The sequence below is a fragment of the Harpia harpyja genome, chromosome 5, assembly GCF_026419915.1.
Source record: "Harpia harpyja isolate bHarHar1 chromosome 5, bHarHar1 primary haplotype, whole genome shotgun sequence".
NCBI lineage: Eukaryota > Metazoa > Chordata > Aves > Accipitriformes > Accipitridae > Harpia > Harpia harpyja.
In genome coordinates, this window is record NC_068944.1 from 59065903 (window position 1) to 59091014 (window position 25112).

The 25112-nt window shown below is 36.7% G+C and overlaps 1 protein-coding gene across 1 annotated transcript in view; it reads right to left on the bottom strand.

Moving 5' to 3' along the window:
* Positions 1-25112, bottom strand: part of ANGPT1 (angiopoietin 1) — a 166654-nt gene that overhangs the window by 14178 nt on the left and 127364 nt on the right. The gene's annotated exons all lie outside the window — the stretch shown is intronic.

Below are 25112 nucleotides of genomic sequence, written 5' to 3' on the forward strand. Positions count from 1 at the left end.
TGGAGAAATACGAAGCCATAATCCTTACATCCCAGGAGCAAGCCCTAGCCACTGGAGCAAGAGAGAGGGGAAGGAGCATCCCCCACCTGTCTCACTGAAGCTCTACAGGCAGGTATACTTGAGCCACAGGGCTCACCAAGAATATGATTTGGTATGTAGTGGGATAGACTTCTCCACTGAAGAGAAGGTGTGAAACATCAGTTCTGTTTCTTCTAGGGTTATTGAAGAAAGACAAGCATACCCTTTAATGTAAAATGCAAAAGGAGCTATGGCAGCAGCAGCAAGACTTAAGTGTGTAAAGCGGGAGAGATGCCTTTTTCTCTCTGGGATTTACAGTTGGGAGTGCTATCCTAGAAAACGCCTTCCCAACTTCTCCCACAAACACAGTGAACAAAGGGAGCAGTTATGAGTCACTGATTGTTGTTGCTGCCTCTTAGATTGTCATTGTATTTTTATCCAATGCCTTTGGATGAATAAAAAAGTAAACGCCTTTACCAGAGTGTCATTCCTCCATTTGTTTAGATGGAAGAGAGATACTTCACTGCAAAGTGATCACAGTGTTAACAGCAGGACTAGACAGCATCCCGAACCCATTCTAGCCTACACAGCAGTAGTTAAGCCATTGGCATTTTTCTGAGATGGGGAGGAGAGCCTGTCCCCTAGACTGAGATTTAAATAAAATCCAGTTCTCCCACAGAACTTTGGGTTTGGATCTCTGCTTATGAGAGGGAGGAGAAGGGGCACATAGGCATCATATGGCAGCTTTCCTCAATCAAGTGCATCGCTGCTGATTTGACTTTACTTTATATTTTTTTTCATGCATATGTGGGTGGATATTAGATCCAAACAAAGCCAGTCTGAGTAAAATTGTCATGGAAACTTGTTACAGAAAAGTGTCTTCTGGATATCCCAGTGAGATTACTCTCAAGATGTGAAGGCACAGCACCAGCACATGGGGCTCTAGAGAGTCTGAGATACACATTTCCAGACTGACTTAAACTTCACCTAATTTTCAGTGAAATTCTTCCTATACATCCTTTCTCCATCTTTAAAAATAGACACAATAGGTGCTAAGCATGTACATGTTAAAATGAAAATTTATTAAGAAAATAGAACTGTCAGGGCTATCCTTCCAAAGTAGTTACACTGCCTACCTTCATTTGATTTTAATGTTGCATGTCACCTACTCTGAGCCTGATGATTAAATACCTTTGGATTTAATCCTTAGAATAAATTTTATATATACCTAAGTACACACACGTACACATATAAAAATTCTTGGATTAAATATAAATACCATGGATAGTCAAATACCTTTGGGTAGCACAAATATGGATAAGGCAAAGTGTGAGCCTCAATAAAAGATCATGAAGATTCTTAGAAATTTAACAAGGAACAAGCTAAGAACAGGAATCCAGGAAGGTTGCATTATCCTATTGTCCAATCACAGTGGCAATTAGCCCATAATTACCATGTTACTCTATCAAAGGATGCTTGTTTTAGACAAGATTACTCTAAGATCTGTCTTTGCTCATGTTCATTTCTTTGTTCCATACAAACGAAAGGCTGGAATTGATACCATCTTCATTCATTGGACTTTTGCCTTGTTTTGCAAGCTGTGCCTAATTTTTTGCAGAACAAAATAAACTTTCCTGAGGTTGTGTTGATAGAAAAATTGCTTTGTCACATGATGTCTACAAACTGATTTTGAACTGCCATACACCCTCACTATATCAGCAACACCAAAGCTCACAGAAGTCTCATGAAGTCAGTATAAAAAGCAAATGCTGTTTACTTAAATCACAAAGACAATGCTAGCCAGATCTTTTTATTAACAATCAACATTATAAAACGCACTTAGTCCAATAAAAAAATTCATATAATGTAAGAAAACAATAAAGAAATTAATACTTGGTGTGCAATGTTTTCCCCAAAGGGGTAAGGCATTAGGATTATTTACAAGCTCATACTCTTGTCCTGATATTTTATAAACATTCCACTCAGCACAGATTTAGATCTTGCCAGTTATGTTTGACTCTCCCTCAACACCATTTGTCTAGTAGGTCTCCAGTGTCTTTAAAAGGATAAAGCTTAGCTTAGCTCTAAACTCTAGTAGGCTTACCATATTGCAGCAATGTACAGATGAACCATAGGGTGAAACAGTTATTCTCGTGCTTTAAGCCTTTCTCCCTGAACTGGCATTGCCCAACAAAAAATGATACTGCAAAGTTGGCACTACTTTAGGCCAAAATCAAGTGTCAATCAAAAAACAAAATTGGTCCTGAAGCAGTCAGTTCTTCTCTTTCTAAGCTTTGCTTCAAGCCACATGGGTCCGAACTAGCCTGGCTTGAGATAGCAAGTCTGCATAACACTAGGCCAACTGATGAGCCTCCTAGCTCCCAGGCAGCAGTAGATATCTTACTACTTTGATTTAGTTAATTTTTTAGTATTCTCAGATTCAGATTGGTAAGATTGAACATTTAAAATAAACTCTGAATAACTACCAGGACATAATTTCCCTCCCTTAGAAAAGATGGCAAGTCAGGGTAGAGTTCCTCTTGGTTGCTCTTGAAGGAGACAAAGGAAAGGAAGTTAAATATAAAAAGCAACTAATTCTAGTCAAAAGTCAAGGAGCAGTTTCAGGACTACATCTCCAGTCTTCCCACTTGTTCACAGCAGGAAAATTCTGAAGATCAATGAAAGCAGTGGAAACACTGCTCAGATTTACAAATTGGGTGGGAAAAGAAAATTCATGCTCAAATAAGCAAGAAGAACAAATCTACTTTATACTGTGGAATTAAAATAGCAACAAATAAGCATTAGCAAGTAGATCATGAGTAAGTAGGAGTAAGTGAAATATTGCATGTGTATATTAAGTTTTGAGGGCTTCTGATGACATTTTTATGAAATTCTAAAATCACTATGAGGAACATGCCAGCTGATAGCATTCATTTAGAGACTAGTAGCTTTCTTAGTTGATGTACTTAAGAAGAAACAGCACATTTGAAAAAAAAATTGCAACTGGTACCTCTTATCTAGCATGAGTGTTAGAAATTCCCTCTGCATCTTTTCCGTGTGATATTATAGCAATGGCGGCTTGGGATCTATACACACAGGTGGTGAGGAAGAACTCTTCTAAGCATGTTTTGCTTTTCCCTGTTCCTACTGTGTGACATGACTATCTGCACTCCCTTGAAACCAAAGCAAGGTATATTGTGTGGAATGAATAGTTCTAAAAATATTACATATGCAACTGCAGGGCAGCCTGAAAAGCCATTTCAAATTTACACCAGAAATTTTTCCTTTTGAAATGATTAAATCACCTGGAATTCTTCTTTCAAATCTATAGAGCTTAGCTGTGTTCACACCATGTTTGTCAAATTTAACAGATGAACCTGGGATAATTCCAAATAAATTAGAAAGACATTTGTATATTTCTGCAAAATGCAGTTATGAAGATTGCAACATACAGAATGAGGTATTAGAAAATCTAAGAAATAAATGCAATCATAAATCCATGTGAAAAAGTTGTGTGCTAAGTATTATTAAAAGTGTAGGAAATGGTTTCTGCTTCAGTATTTGGATATAGAGCACCTGACCTTAGAGTTTCTATTTATTTATTTTTACTAGAACTAGTGAGAGGTCTGTAGGACTCCCAGAATTTAATGTTAGCTATTTCTTTCTCTAATTTTTTTTCTGTTACAGTCATTAGAGATCACTCAGTCCTTCATTTAAAGAAGTGAGTAATGCATAGTTTGTCTGTAAATAAACAAAAAATATACTAGTTTACAGGAAACATTAACAACCGTCATTAAGAGATGTAGAGTACCATCTCAACTACCTCAGTGTGCATGGTCTTAAGTATTTTAATGAGTTAAGATGAGATCGAATTTCATCATTGTCACAGTACTAAACATTTTAGCACAAATCTCCATGACTGTAACTCATTCATTCATATGAGTAATGGCCTAAGATTCTTAACCATTAAATAGAGAGAAACAGGAGTCTTGAAGTAGGATTTAAAAGATTCAGCATGATGAATGGAGAGGAACACATCAAAGCTTGCCTTTGGGAAATACTGTAGAGGGACAACTCCAAATTCCCACCTCCCTTTTGTCTCTCTCTGCAGGCTAAAATGCCTCTCTCTGCCGCCTGCTCATTCCACGTGGCTGGCAGGAAGGAATCCTAAATTCTGATCTCTCCTCAAGGAAGGAGTTGTTAATTTTGATGGAGAGGGTCACTGAATGGAGATGGATGCATGGGCATCAGAATCCTATGCCCAGAACTTCCTGTTCTGAGCCCTCTCCTCACTGGGTTTCCACTTGCATCTAAATTTTAGATAGCTTCAGTTTGTGAATTGAAACCCACTCCTAAAGATGCTGAATTGGGTAGAGTTTTATGAATTGGTGTGTTAGTCAACTAAATTCCATTTATAATGATACTTAGGTAATTAAGTCCCTTTGTGAACCAAAGCCCACTGGCCCGCAACCATTTAGGAGGATCCGGTAAGAGATTATCCTCAAGTTACTCTTTTAATTCTAGACATGAATTCTAATAATACTAAGTAAAAAATGACACCCCCCCAAAAAAACCCCAAACACCTTCAAAACCAGATAGCAGCTTTATTTTAAGTACAGATTTTTTCTTAAAAATGCTTTGATTAATTATTTGGGGATCACAAATCATTTGTTTATCAATGAATAAAACGTAATATCTACTGAAGTAATACTAAATGTTGTTGGCTCCTTGTAAAGTTTCCCAATGTGACTTTTCCTGAACATATTACAAAATTGCATGAAGTTTCCCAGTAGTAATAGTTGTCCCTGAATAGCAAAAGCACCTCTGTAATACAGACATCTTCCAAATATTTAATGATAGATAATGTGTTGTGAACAGGAAACAAAATCTAAATAATCACTCTAGACAAAAATCTCTTGCCACTGAGGCTGAAGCTAACATGTCTGCCAAAATCCTGTTAAACACGGAACTGAACATAATGTGGCAACTATCTGGGAAGCCTACCCCTGGTATTCAACTTTTTCACCATTTAATACTCCCAGTAAAGGATAAAGAGAAACAACCCTTGTGTCTGCTAATTTGTAAATTCAGTGGAAAGACCATCTCCTTGTTGGAGATAGAGCATGAGCCATCTGTGGTGATTGGGGAGATCCCTGTGAGTTTGAACTGTTCTGGGTTGCAGAGTAGAAGGCATCATAGTCAGTGCTTTTGTTCAGCTTATAGCTAGATTGCCTGGGCACCCATTTGCATCCTTTTTCTTTGTTAGGAAATAAAGCTACTTCTTAAACATAACATACTTTTTCAGGGAAAAATGTCTAATTTAGGTTTTATTAGGGCAGTGCTTACTCTCCTTATGAAAACAAACAAAATTAAACCAAACCCCAATATTTCATCATAAATCAAGATTGGTTAACTAACAAGGACTTAACACCAGATAAGGTAAGTGATGAGTCGAAGTAAATTAAAAGCCACTCACAAAGAAAGGAAAATACTTTGGAGAAATTGAAGAAACTAGATAGGGTGGAAGATGACAAAAAACTCAGTCACCACTACTCTCACAAAATATTGAGCTCTTGCTAACCCATTTTCCCAAGTTGCAAGAACAATTCACCACCTTTATCGCCGCCTGTCCTTGAAGGACTGATGTATAAGTACCAAAAAGAAGAAGAAAGGGAATGTCACGGTGTCTGACTGGAGAAAACCAGCAATATTAACTGTAAAAACCTAACAATACTAAATTTTTCCCACTCTTAACTTTAGTGCAAACTTGAGAAACAGTGTACGTGCTAAATTCATGGACTTTTTATTTAACCTCATTATATTCCTAATAGAGTTTGTAATTCTGCAAACAGTAGGCATGATGGTTCTGCAAACTGTCGAAAACCTGAATAGTACAGTAAGTAGCTCTGACAACTTGAACAGATTTTTAATTTGGCTCTTAATATTCTTGCTGCCAGCACATGAAAATAATTTCCTCCCACAATTCCTTAAGAAAAGTGTAAGACAAGATGACCTCTGTATTTCTCCTCTGCTGCTCTGTAGCAATGACTTACTGCTGTAATTAAGTTTGACATTACTGCAACTCCTTGCCCATTCTCCTGTTGAGACAAATGAAATGTGCCAGCCAACAAAATATTAATTTAATATATCCAGAGTTAGAACACATATCTTCCAATTTTAAAGATAAAATGGTAATATAAATTACAATAATAAATGGATATGATCAGTTATCCTTTAGAGTTGTTTCAGTACAGCCTGTCTATGGTACAACAAACACTACATAGTCGAGAGATCCTTCCCTGGGACTGCACACTGTTAACAGAAAAGCTTGTTTTCTCTCTGAAGAGCTTGTGCTAATTTTAGCTTGTGTTTGAACCACGCACACCTGACAGGTCAAAGGAGAAAAATATGTTTATCCTGGACAGTGAACAAGCAAACATAACCTAGCCATAAGTAAGGAACACATCTGCACATTACAGCAAACTATACAATAGTCTAGTGAGGCTTGCTGTTGTACTGAATGTGAATTTATACAAATAATACATCAAATTTGCTTTTTCTATATTAAATTTCTTCAATAATTGACTAAAGAGCTGTACTTATTGGGAACAGGTATACTGAGCAGGGATAATTAAAAGACATCCAGATTTACTGTCAAAGAAATTTTTCCTACCGTAAGGCAAATGGCCTGTCATACCGCTGCATGCAGACAAATGGTGCTTTGTCACAGCTTACAAAAAATGTTTAAAAATATGTTTATTCTGGACAGTGAACAAGCAAACATATGCTTCTACTACTTGAAATACATGCTACAGAAGCCACAGAAACAGTCACTGCAGCAGTGTGAGCTGCTAGGTTTGCAGCTGATGTCAGTAACATAGTGGTGATGGAGACGAAACATACGGCAACACTGGTATTTACTGTTAACAGGGACAGAAACATATTTAAAGGCTACTATCACACTGATGTGTTGAACAGAAATAATTCCCTCTAATCTTTCATCAAACACAGCACAGAAGAGATACATTAATCTGATACTACCATTTTCTGTTAAAACTGTTTTTCAACACAGTACTTACTTATTAAAACAAAATTGCCCAGCCATTTCTTTTCTCACAGAAAACTGAAATGAAACTTTTCAGTTATTAGATTTATTATTTTTTTATTAATGAAAAGTTAAAATCTTGCTACAAAAAAACCCCATCTCACTCTTCCACCAGCTATATAAATGGTAAGATTTCCTGCTGCTACAGAAATGACCACTTTTGTCCTGATTCATGTATAATACATAATATGTTAATTTAGAAAATATAGGGACTGGATTAATTTCAAACTTGAAATAACTAGAGATGATCAATGTTTTAGACAGACATATAAACACTGAACATATACTAAGATGATAATGCAAATTGTTTTGATAGCATTGAAGATGGATGAACTTCTTAAAAAATAAAATACAAAATTAGAACTTATCTGAACATTTGCCCAGGATCCAGCAAAGCCAAGGTTAGAGAAATTTGGTTAACTTAAAACGTAACTTAAAGTGTAAAAATATTTTTGTCCCTACTCAACTACACTTCCTGGGTTTGGCTGAAGCCAACAGCAGAAATGCCAAAATTGATTCTCAAGGGTTTTTTCAACATAGAAATACAGGAACCCTCCAGACAAACTCATATTTTAAAAGTTTCTAAGGTTTATGTAAGTAATCAGACTTTCTGCTGCTTATCTTTACTGAATTGCTGAACCTTGTGATGTTTGTGTATTTTTATTTAAGGATCTGTTTTACAGCCATTGAAGTTAGTGGAAAATTTCAGTGAACACCAGTTTGAAATTTTATTTATCTGTAAATTGGTTAATCCTGTTTGAAAATCCAGTAAAAGAGACCCACACAACTCTAGTAAAATTTAAACTTAATAATTCTTTCAAAATATGTTTGAAGTTCCAAAAGTCTCATAAATATAGTTTGTTGAAATCCATGCAGATACATCGTAATAGTGGATTTCATAAATCTATGTTTTAGTTGTACTGAGGGTGACATTAATTACCCACTGTCATCCACATAGGTTGTACATTATCCTAATTAACTGTTTTAGATAAAATAGGAATGGAAAATTTCACGTATCAGCATGCTGTTAGTGCTAACTTTTATTCTGATGACTACTGTAGAGATACTAACTTCTTGTTTCCCTGTAGTGTCATTGAAAAATATCATTTACAGGCCACAGTAAAATATTTATCACACATTTTACTTAATTGAAAGTAACTAATCATAAGTAATCATAAAAGTTACAAATATCATAGATAGACCTATGTTAAAAATTTATATAAATCTTACTGAGGTATGTTGGTGTTTGGAAATTAATGTGTTTAAACAGTATATAATCAATGTGACTTGGGGGGGGGAGTGTATTAAGGGTTTGATTTGGGTTTTTTGTGGGCTTTTTGGTTGTTTTTTTTCTTTGTAAAGAGCGTGCTGGAATTCTCGCTGAAATTAGCTGTAGTTGTGCTATAAGAAGGTTAAGTACCACAAATCCATCTCTACTGTTGAATTATGCTAATTAAAACTTTGCTATGTTGTATGTTATTGTTTGCAATTAGAAGAAATCTGTGAAGATGCCATTTAAATGTGTCATTTCTTTTCCATTTACAGAGATGCAAAAGAAAATATAGCTAATTGCATTTTCCTTTTTCCACAGTATTTGCCTGAAGCTATGATATCAGTAAAACCTATTTAAGGATGCCTGTTATTAATTTGTAAATATCCTTTTACAAAATAGAGTTTAAAAGTCTGAAACACCTAACATTTTCAGAAAACAACACAATTGCACTCAGCAATTACATATTCTTACTATTTTCAGATTCAGTGGAATAACAAACTACTATGCTTATTACAAGAAAATTCAGAGGTTTATTCATACGTAAGCTTTTTCTCATTAGAAAGCCACTGTCACTGAACTGGACGAGTTTTGTACATGCCTAATTCTTGAGGTTCCGTAGATTATATATGTATTTTATTGTATTTTATTTTTTAAATTAACAGACAATATAAGTAACTTTCTAAGTGGAGATAGATTCTATTTTACCTGGATACTGGACCTTCACTGTTTTCTTAATTGTGGAGGTTCAATCAAATGTTTGTACAGCTTAGCAGAAAATTGCAGTCTAACTGAAACCAGTCACTATCCCAAGGATTTGGACTACCTTTTAGAGCAGAAATTGATGTGATATTTTAATTGACATTGGCCCTTTCCTTAATATTAGACTGTTCTCTAATGTTCCAGGGTCATGATAACATCTCAGGTCACAAACCAGGCAGTGAGATAACTAACCCTTAAGCAGGCCTGCCATGCAGGAAAAAAAGATCAAGAGTAGTATATAGTACCACAAACTATTCAGTTAGCTATGAGAGCAAGTGGCAAGAATCAGGTAAGAGAGGAGCAGAAAAATAAGAGCAAAACCAAGGACCGGCACAGAGACGATGTCTTTAGATTCCAAAGATTTTGCATAAAACAAAATGGGACAATGTCTTTGAAGTAATCTGGTCCAAAAATGTCACTGAGGATGAAGTACCTCCTATAAGGAGACAGCTCTTGTGATTCACTTTATGGAAACACTTACGGTTCTACACAGTGAAAGTAAAATGCTGTCATTCTGTTCAAGAATCATGCCTGCTTCACACAGGCTTATGTTGCTTAAAGTTGTGTGTAATGGCTAAGGCTGTTGGCTAAAAAGGCAATGAGAGGCACACTAGCTCACATAATTCCTGACTTGAAATATGAGTACTGAAATTTCTTTGTTTTTCTCAAACTGAATGTTGAATGAGGTGTAACCTGTAATCACCATTAAGAAATTATTTAAATACTGAGTTGGACATAACATCTAGATTGAATAACCTTTTTCCCCATGTTTCCACTGGCACAATAGCTAATTGAAACTGTGTAAGGTATCTTTGAAATATCTAAGGGGTTTTTTCAGTCCTTGTGAAGAGCTTGAATGTAAGGAAATGAATCATTATTGATAGAAGTAGAATAGTCTGCAATTAATGTTTCATCAGTTATTTTTGATTGTTTATACTTTTTTTTGTGCTAGCAGTGCAATCTTCTTTTACAGTCGTGCTCTTTTGGGCATTTACAGATTCTGGGTTTGAATTTTTTCCAGTGTTAATGACCCAATGACCCTCTCAAATCATACTACAGCATTGCTATAATGTGGCTGGAATGGAATGAGTTTGCAGCTGCCAACAGACTACGATTTAAAGAAATAACTTAATGAATAACACATTAAAATAAATATTTGGGGTTCTGCATGAGATTTTCAAGATTTATGATGGGATTCGTGTCAAGAGATGTGTGCTTCCCACTGGGTGAATCCCAGAGGAAAATTCAGGGATGTTTTGGGGGGATATTATTTTCAAAGCAAAATGTTAATCAGGATTTTCATTCACTTACCTATGTTTGAACCTCTTCAATCCTAATGAATAAGCCAGTTCACAATTTATGAATTTATGAATTAGATTAATGGGCTTAATCTGGTGGCTGTGTACTCAGACTCATGACATCAGTAAACAGCAAGGGATGTTGAAGAATGTCTTTGTGGAGATGACAGGAAATGCAATAATTTCCGTATGTGGAAACAATATAAGGTAGTATTAATGACAATGTAACTGTCATGATCTCTTTCTGACCATAATATATATTTTTTTCTTTTACATTTTGATGTCATCTTCAAGAGTGTACAATGGTAATGAAACACGAGTGACTTGACCTTCAGTGAGAGCTCTGGTGGCACTGCCTCAGCAAAGTACTTAGTATGTGCTTAAAAAAAAATTGCCTAAGTAAGTGTATTGCTGAATGAGGCCCTAAGTACACCTCAAAAAAAAATTAAAAAAATGAGAGGAGAGGAAAGAGAAGAAGAAAAAGGTGGGGAAGAGAAAGGAAAGGCTTCTCTTATTCATACAGTATTATTCTCACCAGCAATATGACAATTAGGTTTTTGATTAAAGGTTTATGATATTGAAAACAGCACATAGAATGAAAATACTTATGTAGTCAAGCACATCCCACCTCCAGCCTGAATTATATGCAACAGGTCTGGCTTGATCCCTTTACTCATTAGCGACTGTACAACATGCTACGCTCATCCTCTGGCCTTTATCTCCATTATCATACAAAGGTTAGGCTTTCATTACATGGGCAAGTATCTAGGAAAAGGTAACAAATTTTAAAAGTGGCTGATGCTCAGAGAGTTTCTGTGAAATGTTTATAGTTATTTGAAAAATAAATATTGGCTTCACTGTTTGCTTGGTTTTCTTAATGCAAAATTAAGTTTAAAAAATGCCAAAATGAGTTATGTGGCACTAAGACCTCTGTAGAAAAATATAAACAGACTGTTAAAACATATTTCAACTCCCTTGGCATCATTTGTGGCTGATAAACAGTCATATATGAGTGAAAGGTTCGCTGACTGTCACCCATTTATGATCCAAGTTCTCTGCTGGTGCCACACTGACCAGGCTAACAGGGATCAGCATGTCTTACATGCTTTTTTCCCCCTAAAAACCCAGGTCATGACCTTATAAGAGCTGTGATTCACAATAATTACTTATTTGGTTCAAATGGCATTGAGATTGGTACAAAGAGTTTTTACTTCAGTGCAACTGAATTATAATGTTAAATAAAAGAAAATAGAACACAAATGGTGCACGTGCACTTGGGTCAAGTGTGGTGAGCTGTTCCAGCACTGATTTAAAATTGAAAACACATCAGCCTCTAGTATCTGATGAAACAGAAGACTGGAAACTAGACTCTGTATGGCACCAGGCACTCAATTGTCTTTTTCTAATTAGGCTTCCATTGTTATTGAGTACCTCCTTCTTCCATGATAATAAAGAAGGTTTATTTAAACTTTGTTGACCGACTAAACAATAAAAAGTGCACTGCATCAGATACAACAATACTTCTGTGCTCTGATGTTCAAAGCTGTTACCTGTTTGTAGGTTTATGTAAATTAGTAGCTCTTTAGAGATGGTGCATACGTCTCTGCTTTGTGCTCTAACTCTAACGCTGCATTGCTGCTGTGGGCCAAATAATGAATATCACTTTTTATTACCATTACTTTAGAGAGAGAGACAGCAAAATCAAGCATGTTTCCGTTTGATAGGGAAAAAAACCAAAACACAACAACAAAACAACAACAAACTCTTAAAGATTGATGCAACGAATAACTCTGGAAAAATCTGGGATGATCCCTTTCCCCAATTCTCTCCAAGGCTCACAGGTACACTTGACTTTTTGACTCATGAAAGAAGTAATCTCACAGAAAATATCACACCATTTTTCTGGTATTATCCTGAAAATACAGTGAATCAGTGCAGAAAGTGCTCTCAGAATCAGACTCTAGAAACACTTGCCAGTAGAGCTGCTAATGATAAAAGGGGGGGGGAAACCCCTGGAGCTGGTTGGCTGGGCAGTTGGTAACAGACTTCAGAGACTTTAACCACAAACACACTAGATTAAATAAGGGTCACTCTAAGAATTTTTGCATATATTTTTGCAGGCAGATGAAAGCTTGCTCTGTCAGGTCTCTGAGCAGACATGAGCTCATTCTGCCCACACTCCATCCTGGTTGGAAGCTGTACTGTCGCAATAAGGACGACACTGAGCCTACTCAAGGGCAGGATATATTAGCTTGGGCTCGATGCCACACTGACAGGTCTACCGAGCTTCTGTTTAGCTCAGAGAGTGGGCAGAGAGTCAACAGCTATGTGGGCACAAAGAGTGCACATCTCTTTGTTAGAAACTGTACAGAAGGGTCCTCCAGGTCTCATTCTTCTTTGATTTTGCATTCCGAAGAATTTAAGTTTGAATTTTTGGCTAATGGTGAAAATTGTGGACATTTTGAAAAACTTTCCAAGCAACATTATTCTTTTTATCTGGAGATATTGCCACTAATGCTAAATAAATTCATCATAATCTTGTAAACACTTAGTGGTCAAGCTCACTCTGATGGAGATCTTGGTCACCCACAGGAAGAATATAATTTTTCTGATTGAAATCAGAGACACATCTCATTCTTTGTATCCACATTTCAACCTTTTCTGGACTGGTATTTGGAAGGGTCTGTTTCTTCAGTTTTGATCAAGGTTATGACAAGAAAAATGTCCAGTTTAAATATTTTGAGCTGGACCTGAATTTGGATCCTGAAAATGTACCCCACTTCCCAACATTCACAGAAAATAGTGAGGAGAATGATACAATCATGAAATCTGCATTAAAGAAACTATTCTAATACAGAGATATTTTGTAATCCTGAATTTTACTGAGATTTTTTTTTCTCATTCTGCACTTTACTTTTGCATTAGTCTTTCACAGTCCTTTACTGCTTGCATCCTTAACTTATAGATTCATTATGTTGCAATCCTAAATCATCAACATATGAGTGATTAGCAAACATTAATGAAAATCTAAATGTTCACACTGTGATGCTGTATCCACCTATAACTTTTGACATGTCCTTACATTTATTCCTTATACTTTGTACGCAAATTTTCACTATGCTAATCTATATTCTGATAATCATTATAAGTTGTAGAGGGTTTTAACACTTATGGTGTTATACAAGAATTAAGTAAATTTAAACAGTGAAAAAGTGGCAACAAGAATAGTCAACTACTGATTAAGAAAATTATTGTAACATTTAAAATTAGTTATTTTGTTATTTATTTTTTTATAGAAATAGAGCCAAATATCTCAACACTTATGTCCCTGTGATGGATAGCCTGAATTTAAATGCTATCTGATCTTGGAGATGTCTGGATATCCTACACACAATAGTTTTGATATAAAAAAATTTCTCATGGGTGGCAAATATGTAGAAGTGTCTCAGGTTCACAAGGTTCTTTTATTCAGGATCTGTTTCATGTCAAAGCCCAGCGGAGACGAAGAAACTATGTTACTGGTTTCTATACTAAATTCTACACTAATACAAACATCAGTAGGCTTAAGCTCTTTGTAAATGCTTTGACAGAATTAAATTAAAGAAACATAGCTCTTCTTGGTGTTGCTACTGGCAAAAGTGGGAGCTTATACCTTGGGGACAGTGAGGTCCATTCACACCAGGATTTTATAAACTTTGTTAAAATACTTGTTTGACATTGTTTCTTAATACAAATATGTAGAGGTGGCATAAATCAACAGAGGCTTAAAAGAGAGCAACACTGTGCAAGAGTAACAATACAGATTACTCATAAAGATAATACCAACAAGATGAGAGTAATCATTTTACATTGGAGAACCAAAAAAATGCCCATTACCTTATAAAAGCCTGTGCAGTTTTCTCTTAGGTGCCCTGTCATGCTTTGCCTGTCCCTGACAGCTGGGAAATAGCTGGTGAAACCTCCACTGAGCTACAATACGTAACAAGTAAGATCACTACCAAGTTTCCATAGATATTTTTTCTGCCGATACTTACATGCATTAAAGAGTTCTCTCGGATTTGTGTGCCTGTGCAGTAGCCCTCAGCAGGGATTTCACTATACCATTCTTGCTTTGCATGATACTGTTCTCACACAAGTCTACTAAAATTTTTTTTCTGTAAAGATCCTCACCAGGTAGTAAGTAGTTGAGCTACCAGTGGTTGTTACTGTCTACTTTTCACGTAGCAACTTACTGATCTGAGTGGTTACCCACCATGTAGGAGTTGTGGTTTCTATTCACTCAGCAAGATAAAGGTTTAAAACCACAAAGCTTCCCTCACAGTGGTGCCATAACTAGCAACATGTGTCCCACTGCAAAAAATTGTTCAAGATTCACTGAGCCTTAGAGAGAGTACAAGTGAAAGTCTGTAGCAGAATTGTTTGCATAGTGTTCAGAGTTCAGAGATAGTCCTCACTGCTTCATAACATTCATAAATTTGCATCATGTAATCAAAGTCTATTTAATTCAAAATGAGACATAATCCATGGAGCCGGGAGCATAATCTTAGACTTCCCTCTCCCACCTCATTGACAAATGACCCAGTACCTATTCATTCACTGAGCAGTGAATTTTTCCCTGCACAGTGTCAGAGCTTCATCAAGGAGCCTGTTCCCCTGCAGCACGGATTGCTGATTTCTCTTGGGAAGCAATAACTATGGTCTGGATCCCCTCTGGCAAATGAGTGCATTAACTCAGGGTCTTTTGTTTCTTTCCTAAGACAGGACATTGTCTCCTACCTTCAGGCTGTGAACTGTCAGTGGATATAAACGGATGCCTTGCTATTTTCAGAATTTCCTAATGGTTAACTCTAGGCAGCTCTCTGCTCTGCATGTTGCCTGATTTGGCTTCCATCTAAGGAGCTTATCTCTCCCCAGGCATGCACAGAGAATCGAGTGTCTCAGCTAGGGTCCTGCGGTCTGTTCCTAGGGCCTAACACCTTTAATGTTAGCACTGAAAATCTTTATCTCACCTACCTGTAGGAAACCATGTCTGATTTGTGAATAAGCATTACGTTCATTAAATCCAGGATAATGTTTAAGTCCAGTAAATTTTTGCAAACCATTTTTTTTCTTGCCTCAAGTAATCAGTAGTTTGAATTGATGTGTTTATTTTATTGTAGATAAGCTTTATGGGAAAATAAGATACTTTTGTCCTTACTCATATATTTTCCTTTTCTTAAAAAATGAATCTAGGAGCCTGGAGGAGGAGATAATGACATGCTCACTATGTCCCATAGCAATAGCTGTGGTGGAACATATTGGAAAACAAGCTGCTCTCCAGCTATGTGGTTCAAAAGCCCTGAAACACCAAAGGAAAGAAAAGTTTCTAAAAACATAAGAGTGCAATCAAACTTAATTTGATCAAATTATTGAAAGTTTCTTATCTATAGCCTACCAAAAACCCCTGGAAGGTGGGTGTTGCACGTACATGAAAATGAATATATGGAGAAGAGCTATCCAATTTTGGTGAAGAAAATATATCTATCTGGAGAAGGCAATTGAAAATTAACCAGTTCAGGGAAAAGGATAGAGAAAAGCAAGACCAAAGACAGCAACAATTTAGAGATAGCTTGAAAGATCTAATAATGAAAATAAACTAACAGATATTTACCTTTTATTGATTAATAAGTTAGGTCATTGTTATATCAGATATATTCTGAGTAACCCACACTGGAGGCTTTGCTTTCCTCCTGGAAAGCAAGGCTGCTGTACAACCAACAGTGTATACCTTGTAAAGCTTGTATACCAGTACTTTTCTAAAATCTCAGGTAAAGAATTTCCCAGAGTTTATGGAACACCTCTGTTGGTTTCCCTCCATATCCTAGATATTGGTGCATTAAAGAGCTCTAGTGTTATTTGTGACCAAACTGGAACACAAAAAAGAAACATTAGGGGCTTTTAATGGTGTTTTTTTAATAGATATTGTCTGATAAATTGTATCGTTTCTGGGCTGAACTTGCATATGTGAATTGGCACTTGACTTTCTAAAAAAAGATTTTCATATTGGCTGAAATGCAGTTCATGCTTGTGATCAATTGATTTAGAAAGGTGAGGAGGTTTGTGCTCTTCAAAGCATATTACTGTAACTGAGTATGTAGATGATACTCTTTATCAAAAGGGCCTGAAGACTAATAGCAACATTCATTTTACATGGAACTGTTTAAGACTAAGAAGGCTAATGATGAAAATTGCAAATACCTAACTCTTACAGAGGAAATAATACATCTTCTGCATATGGAATGATTGATTTGTGCTATGACACCTATAATGAATCACATAATACAATTCCAAATTAAATTTCTCACTTTTAATGATATTTAAGTTATAAGCTAAGAAATGTAATCATCAATGCCTTTCTGTCACATGAAAGAGACAGTTCAGTGAACTGTGTTAGTATAAGATCTCATTGGTAGTTCTGTAACAATTTGTAGCTCTTGGAAAATCAATTATTATACTTCATATGGACAGATATAGTTTGGTATTGAAAGTCTGTTATAGCTGGGTCTGGTACAGCTGTGATTTCATGGCTGCAGCTTGTGCTCTTTCTTCACTCAAACATGGCAGACAGTCACTAGATTTTGCAGAGCTGCCAGTTATGAAGTTTCAGGAGGATAACAAAGAATTACATACCACCTCATGGAGGGCCTATTTTGCTAAAGAGAACCCATTTTCTTGCTTCTGGAAGGGAATACAAGCAAAAAATGCTTTGGTGCTGGCAACCGCCCCCCTGGTCCCCAGCCAACTTCCCACCAAAATGGGGATGTGGTGAGGGAAAGTACTCCACTACTCCCCAATCCACTGTCCAACAGAGCTCCTTCTTCTCCCACTCAGGAGCTGCACATCATCCCTCTTCCATCCATTCCCATCATTCTCTCTCACTATTCACTTCCCCTTCTCTACTCAGTCACTCCTTTACAGTACTCACTATATATGCATTCTTATTATATTCTATAACACAGAAGAAGAAAACCTCTCGTCCTGCTTTGAGATAGTCAAGGCTATTGTATAGTGAACTACAAATGAGCTTTATGTAGTTAAAGGTGGGAAATGATGAGCTGTGGATGGATAATATACATAGGGATTTATGTAGATTAAGTTAAATTTTATTATTCATAAACTTCACAAGTACATTTGCATCAACTTTCAGTTAGTCAGAGAAAATGTTATAGTTCATTTCTGCTTACATTTGGAGATAGTGCATGGACTGCCAGTGAGCTTTAGTCACTGACATAACATAGCAACACTGGCCTGGTTCCAGAAAGACCTCTGGTTAATGGGCATCAGATTGAATCCCTGCACTTCCAGTATTTAGACTTCATGGAATATTATTGGACTGACAGTGTTCTTAAATAGAATAAAGTTATTTCAGCCAGATATTTATATATACATAGAGACATTAAATCTTTTTTCCATATTATCCATTTTATACCATTGTTTGGTGAAAAAATATTAAATATATTTTCAAATAATGGAAAGTATGCATACCACAGATATCATTCTGTCTGTTAATAGGATTTTGCGTGGATATTTCCTCTGAAGTAGACTTGCAAATTGAATTTCAAGCTTCCAAAGAAAAGTGACTTACTATGGGTTTAAATTTTTGCACCATGTCTATTTTTTGAATTACTCTGTAGTTTTCATATTTGGCAAGAAAAGTACTAGGGCCTGGGCACAGGACTGGGTCTCAGAGGATCTGTGTTTATTTTCCTGCTTTGCTACAGATTTCCTATGTGTCCTCCACTGTACTTTTTCTCCCCCATCTGAGAATGGTCCTTTTGAAGGTTTACTGTGATACAAATAATGCAGAAGCAGCTAAGCAGATGGCTCAGAAAAACTTACAAGTCAGACTGATTCCCTGTTATACCTAATCTACTAAAGTGACACAAGAAGAAAAAATGTTATTTATGGCAAATGCATCACTGAAAAGCCTGGGTAATAACAAAGAAAAACACCAATATTTAAAAATGAGGTTTTGTACTCTGAGGAAAGTGACAATGGCCTGTTAATATCCTGCTGCTGAAACAGCAATAGTCTGTGGAATATATTTTTAAATTAAAGATACACAAAACAAGCTGTCCCCATAAAAGTTACACTCTCAAATAATACTTCCTTTTACCTATTAGAGCATTTTCATTGGTACAATTTAAAAGACTGTACCAAAAATATTTTTTCTCTACTTTACAGAAAGAAAAGTGAGAAATTTTTGTAACAGATTCCAGCATTAGTTCAACAATGGTGATTAAATAAATCAATAGCCTCCACCTCAAAAAAAAAAATCAAAGATTAACATTACATCAAGGCCTTTGGCTCCAGGCTACCTACCTAGTTTGCCTAAGAAAACAGAGAGATATAATACTATTGCTGAAACTAAATATACAAACTCTTAAACAAACAAGAGCTAAAAAATCCAATACTCTGGGGATACCTTATTGCAGCCTTTCAATACTTAAAGTGGGTTTATAAGAAAGATGGGGACAAACTTTTTAGTAGGGCCTGTTGCGATAGGACAAAGGGTAATGGTTTTAAACTAAAAGAGGGTAGATTTAGACTAGATATAAGGAAGAAGTTTTTTACAATGAGGGTGGTGAAACACTGGAACAGGTTTCCCAGAGAGGTGGTAGATTCCCCATCCCTGGAAATATTCAAGGTCAGGCTGGACGGGGATCCGAGCAACCTGATCTAGTTGAAAATGTCCCTGCTCATTGCAGGGGGGGTTGGACTAGATGACCTTTAAAGGTCCTTTCCAACCCAAACTATTCTATGATTCTACTCAGGGAACTAAAAACTCTTTGCTACCAGGTGCCATAAAGTCTAACAATTGTTAGTTTACATTCAACAACCGATCCGGTTTCCCAAAGTAAAGCCTGGAGAGAAACAGTATGTTGGAGAGCTTGGAAACTGTGCTACCTAGATTTGTATGAATCACAGGACCATGTCAGTGGTTTGAAGTGATTTGAATCATTTCAATGACTCTCCCTCCTCTTTGCAACAAATTGCATCAACTTCTTGCCTCTGAGGACCCATACATTTGATTCTTCTCTACATAACTAAAATTCCCCTGTCAACTTGTCTCTTGCTTGTTCCACTAATAATGTATCTCTATGCTCTCTTTCATTTTCTCATAAGATTTCCTAATCTCTTTATCATGCTGGTTCCAATATAAAGACTGTTCTCCTTAATTTTAACTATCAAAGGTCAGCCATCACCTTACGTATGCGATTCACTCACAGAAGTTAGGATGCTCTCTGTCCGTCATCAGTTTTCACGTGTACCTACAGCAATTCCAAAGTCTTACTCACCTCAGCAGCACTGCCCTCATCATTTAATCATATTCCTCCATGGATAGGACAGACGGTGTTGAGTCATTGCAGGAATAGAAAGCTTTTCTAACTGAAAGAATGACTAAATACTGGAATATATTGTCATAGGGAAGTGAGGGTATATTGAACCTCTCTAAGGGTTCTAAGGTACAAATAGCTCAGCCAATTAAAAATTGTATTTCCCCCATTCTCCATCCCATACCTTGCTTGGAAGCACTGCTCCTGTATCATAAGTAGCAAAACCAGATGTGAGTGCAGGCTGAAATTACTGCTGTTCAAAATCCAGCATCAGGATATCTGCTTTCATTAACTAATATGTGGGATTATGAAGTGTGGTGCCTGAAATCCCAACATGTGGTTACTTTTCCTGTTTAATTCTGGAGGGTCTGAGGAACAGGTCAGAGCAGCAGTGTGTCATATCTGTACAGCTCCTAAGAAGATCAGACAATGTCAACAGACTATCAAGAGTGGGCTAGGTAGAGTCTGCACTGGAAAAGAGGAGAGGCTGTGTGTCTTCTGGGAGTCTCTTTCAACTTATGTTTTTATAGTTCTATGAATAATTCCTTCTGACTTAATTTAAGAAACACTGCACTAAATGGGGCTTGCAAGATCTGACTCTTCTTACTCTATGGAGATTTTACTTGCCACAGTGTAAGACTTGCAAAGAGACTGGCAGAAATAGTTCTCTTCACATTTACAGACAGCCCTCTGTGTAATCATTTTGTGTAGATAAGAAGCCTAAAGATGTTCTAAAGGAAATTAATCACTTAGATACTTCCAAGCTATTGATCATTTCGCATGTGGTGCAACAATGATTTTCCTGTTTCAGTTATCATTTATCATTATACATTTACTGCTTCAGTATCCACCTTCTCATCTCAACTTTCTTCTATGCGGTCATCATCTGGGATAAATAGATTTTATTCTGCATTCCCAGAAACCCTTTTGGAGCTGTCTCATTTTGAAAGAGAAACAAGTATATTTTTAACATACATGTGTTCAGCATTACTCTTTTTAATCATAGATTCCTTAGGCTAATAAAAAGTAGTAAAGAGAATACAAACAGCCCAGAAGAAAAACAGAACCCTTCTGAAATCACCAATTGGGAGCTATCCAGACTGAATCGAACTTTGCATAATGTTGGGGCAGGATTTTGGAAAAACAGCATGAAAATTATTTTCCGTATTTTCTCAGACACATTTAATCACTTCAGGGTATTTGTGTTCTTTTGTTTTTTTAAAATTTATTATATTCAAATGTGAGACCTGGAACCTTAATTTTTTTGTGTGTCTTCCAATTGTACAAGGTACTGCCATAGAATAAATGAAAGATGTTCCACTTCTTGAGCTTTTCCCTTCATTTCAATACCCTTTCTCTATTTCAGATCTCCTTGATCTACTGCCCAGACCAGCTTGGAAACCTCTCTTTACTGGTTATTATTTCTTAGTGAACTTGTATTATTTGAAACTAATGTAGAGTGCAGCCAGCCTACAATTACTTATTTTTGCAAACAGTGTTGAAGAAACAACATTTAGTGTGGGTCACTAGCAGAAAATCCTAACAGCTTCCAAAATAAGACAGTATCTAGTTTGTTTGGCAAAATTATTTCAAATGAACAGCAACTAAAGTTTTGAAAAAGTATGCTGTTCTGTGTTTGAGGTATTGAAAGCAAACATGGCAAATGCCTGACAATTGTGAAGAAAAGGCACTGCAAGCAGGAGGTTGGGAGCTGTGGTTTTCAACTTCAGAGGAATCATTTAAATTCTTAATGGCAGCTCCTCAGATAAAGAGAAAACAGCATTCTCTGAAGGGTGGCCAGCTGTTTAGGACTCAATAATCAGGCTTTTATTTGGCCTGCCTTCTGGAGTTGCTTCTATCACAGATAGTGATGCTGGCAAGCAAAATAAAGAGTTTTTATGTCATAGGATGCATTCTTGTAATAATTTCTAAAACAGCCCAACATAATTTTGTTTTGCAAAATATCTGTTGGACATATATCTGTCGGACATATATCTGTCTGGACTAGGCACAAGTGTACTTGTCAAGCATGAAAAACAATTTAGATTTGCATGTGGCTTACACTTCATTATTTCCAGAACTGTCACATGTTACTCAGTTATTTTCTTCAAATATTCAGATATGTTTGAGTAAAAATAATTGAGGAATTAATATGAAACCCAAAGGGCCAACAGAGATGGACAGAGCCTTTTTACATCTTCATGTTTCCCTCTCTGTTTATCGCAGAATAATGTGAATGGAACTGATTCCCTGTTCCCTAGACAGAGGAACTTCAGTTGTACCATAAAGAGGCCACACAGACAGCACGAGCGCAGCTCATTCTGGCCTTTAATTGGACTATGGAGTAGGACAGGAACCATAACTGCAGTCATTAGTCCCAATTCAAATTTCTTCTGATTTTCGTGGAAAAGTGACTTGAACACGGATAGCAGAATTTATCCCTCTTACTCAACTTTATACTATTTGAGGCCTGTACACCCTTTCTTATTTAATTTGTACACTTTTGAAATACATCTTTTTTGTTTTTCTTGTTCAGCAAGAAGAATTTTCATGGATCAGTTTTCACAGTTGTTTCCATGTTCAGAATATATGGTTTATATTTCCAGAAGATCTCCATTGCTTCTAATGATAGTGGGTTTCCTTTCCTTTCCTTTCCTTTCCTTTCCTTTCCTTTCCTTTCCTTTCCTTTCCTTTCCTTTCCTTTCCTTTCCTTTCCTTTCCTTTCCTTTCCTTTCCTTTCCTTTCCTTTCCTTTCCTTTCCTTTCCTTTCCTTTCCTTTCCTTTCCTTTCCTTTCCTTTCCTTTCCTTTCCTTTCCTTTCCTTTCCTTTCCTTTTTCCTTCCTTCCCTTCTCCTTCCCTTCCTTCCCTTCCCTTCCCTTCCCTTCCCTTTCCTTTCCTTTCCTTTCCTTTCCTTTCCTTTCCTTCTTTCCTTTCCTTTCCTTTCCTTTCCTTTCCTTTCCTTTCCTTTCCTTTCCTTTCCTTTCCTTTCCTTTCCTTTCCTTTCCTTTCCTTTCCTTTCCTTTCCTTTCCTTTCCTTTCCTTTCCTTTCCTTCCTTCCCTTCCCTTCCCTTCCCTTCCCTTCCCTTCCCTTCCCTTCCCTTTCCTTTCCCTTCCTTTCCTTCCCTTTCCTTTCCTTTCCTTTCCTTTCCTTTCCTTTATATTCCTGAATATTTCCTTGTTCGTGTAGACATCCTGGAGACCTAGACTGATTCAGGATGATTTTCCAGGGCTACTCTGCTGTCCATCAATATATTAAACCTAATTTATTTAAGAAATCTCCAAGTGTCTGTGTTATCACCCAAGGCAGAGAAGCAAATACTATTTAAAGGTTCGTTCTTTGAGGCAAAGTTTATTACAGATGACAAAGGACATATCAAAATTTGAATAAAGTTTAAACCTTGGGGTAGGGCTTGCTCTTTGGCCTTCAAAATTAGTGGCACACCACTATTCATGTCTGTATGGCTGGACTTTCTTCCCCAACGAACTAACATGGACTTGCTCACAGTGTGTATTGGAAAAAGTCCCTGCTCCATGGGATCCTACAGCTGTGTTCAGGAATTGACTGGGAAAGTGCTACTTGGATCAGGCTAAAACTGTGCCAGGAAAAGGGCAATCAATTAAATATACACAGGCAACTGTACATAATTTCTTAAGCCTGTGTCCTGGTCCTGGTTGGTTGTTAGCACCTGGGGCAGTCTCAGGTCACAGTCCCCAGCAGATTTCCCAGACTGTTGGAGGACAATGGTGCAGACCTTCCCCAAAACTCCTTGCATCTTCTACTTTGGGCACATTACATGGATTTATGATAGGCAGAAATCCCTTAAGCATTCCCAAGTTCCTGTACTATTTTACTACAAATGCAGTCTAGCATTTTGAAACAAAACAAGAAATTATTTCACTATTTTTCCATGAATGAACCCGGATGAGTCCTGAAAAGATATCCTCCCTTAACACAAGCTTTAACATAAGTTAAATTTTCAACATCCTTCCAATTCCTCAACAACATATGTTGCCCCTATTCAGTACAGAATAAATGCGAGCAAAAAAGACACTGTTTTTGTTAGCAAATTCAGCTACCTTAATTCACTCTCTAAGTAATACTCCTGGCATCTTCTCTGATTTTCATTGTCATTTTTAGAGCTATATGTAACTTTGTAGTTTGACATTTTTCCTCACTTGACAAGTATTTGTCCCATCTTTTCCTTACACTTTTGAACACCATCTTCTACTAATGTTTAAGGCCCCACATTATCCACTTCTACACTGCTGTTTTTATGTTTTGTATAAATACTTCTAGCCTCTGTTTTGAGGAATTCCCTTTACTTATATTTACTCTTTGCCTAAGAGCACCTCAGAATCAGTGCTCCACCTTCCCAAATCTGGGGAAATGGCATGCCATGGGCAGTGCCAGGCATGACATTGCTGAAGGCAATGAAGGACAGAGCTGTCCTTTGTGTGCCATGGGATAGTCTTTGCTTTATGCAGGCACTAAACTCATACAGATTGCTTCTAAATGTAGGTTTTGTGCTTCTAGGCTATGCAGTAGTGCCCTCTGACAAAACCCAAAGGACAGGGGTACTACTTTGTGCCCCATCTGGGCAGATTCCTGTCAGCAGAAAGAGCAAATTGCTCTCACTTCCATTTCTCTGGATGCCCAGGGGGGGAGGGAGGCAATCAGCATTTCTGAGAATCAAGTTACTTGAACTTAAAAATCTGAATACCAACCTAGTTTCACATGCTATGACTTGAATGTTTGGTTTTACAATATATTTTTTTCTCTATGACGTCTTACGCTAACTAGGTGTGCTGTAATAAATAATTTAGGATCTTTTTCTGGATTTCATATTCTTTCTCCAGCATTGTAATGTCTGTTCAGATGAAGCAATGATTTAAAAAAAAACCCCAAAACTAAACCACTTAGTCATCCATATCTCTTGTGTCTCCAAGGTTTTTTTCTTTTTCTAATAAGCAGATTTAAGTTTCCTACTTTTTTATCTTTAAAAAAATATAAGAGAAAAATATTATAGGAAAAAGTTTTAAATTCATATGCCTTTTTAAACTGTAATAAACAGCATGCTGCTGCTGCTGACGAATCAAGGCTATCCAGTACCTGACACTTCATTTTGTGTTTTATCTCCTCACAATAAGATCCAGCATTCTTTTTTTACTCTTCATTTCCACTGAATTTTTAGTTTGGAAATATCAGATGTTTTAACAGCATTTTTAGTCTTTTTTTTTCCCATGTCCATTGTTTCAGTTTCATGCTTCTGAGGTAGAAATCC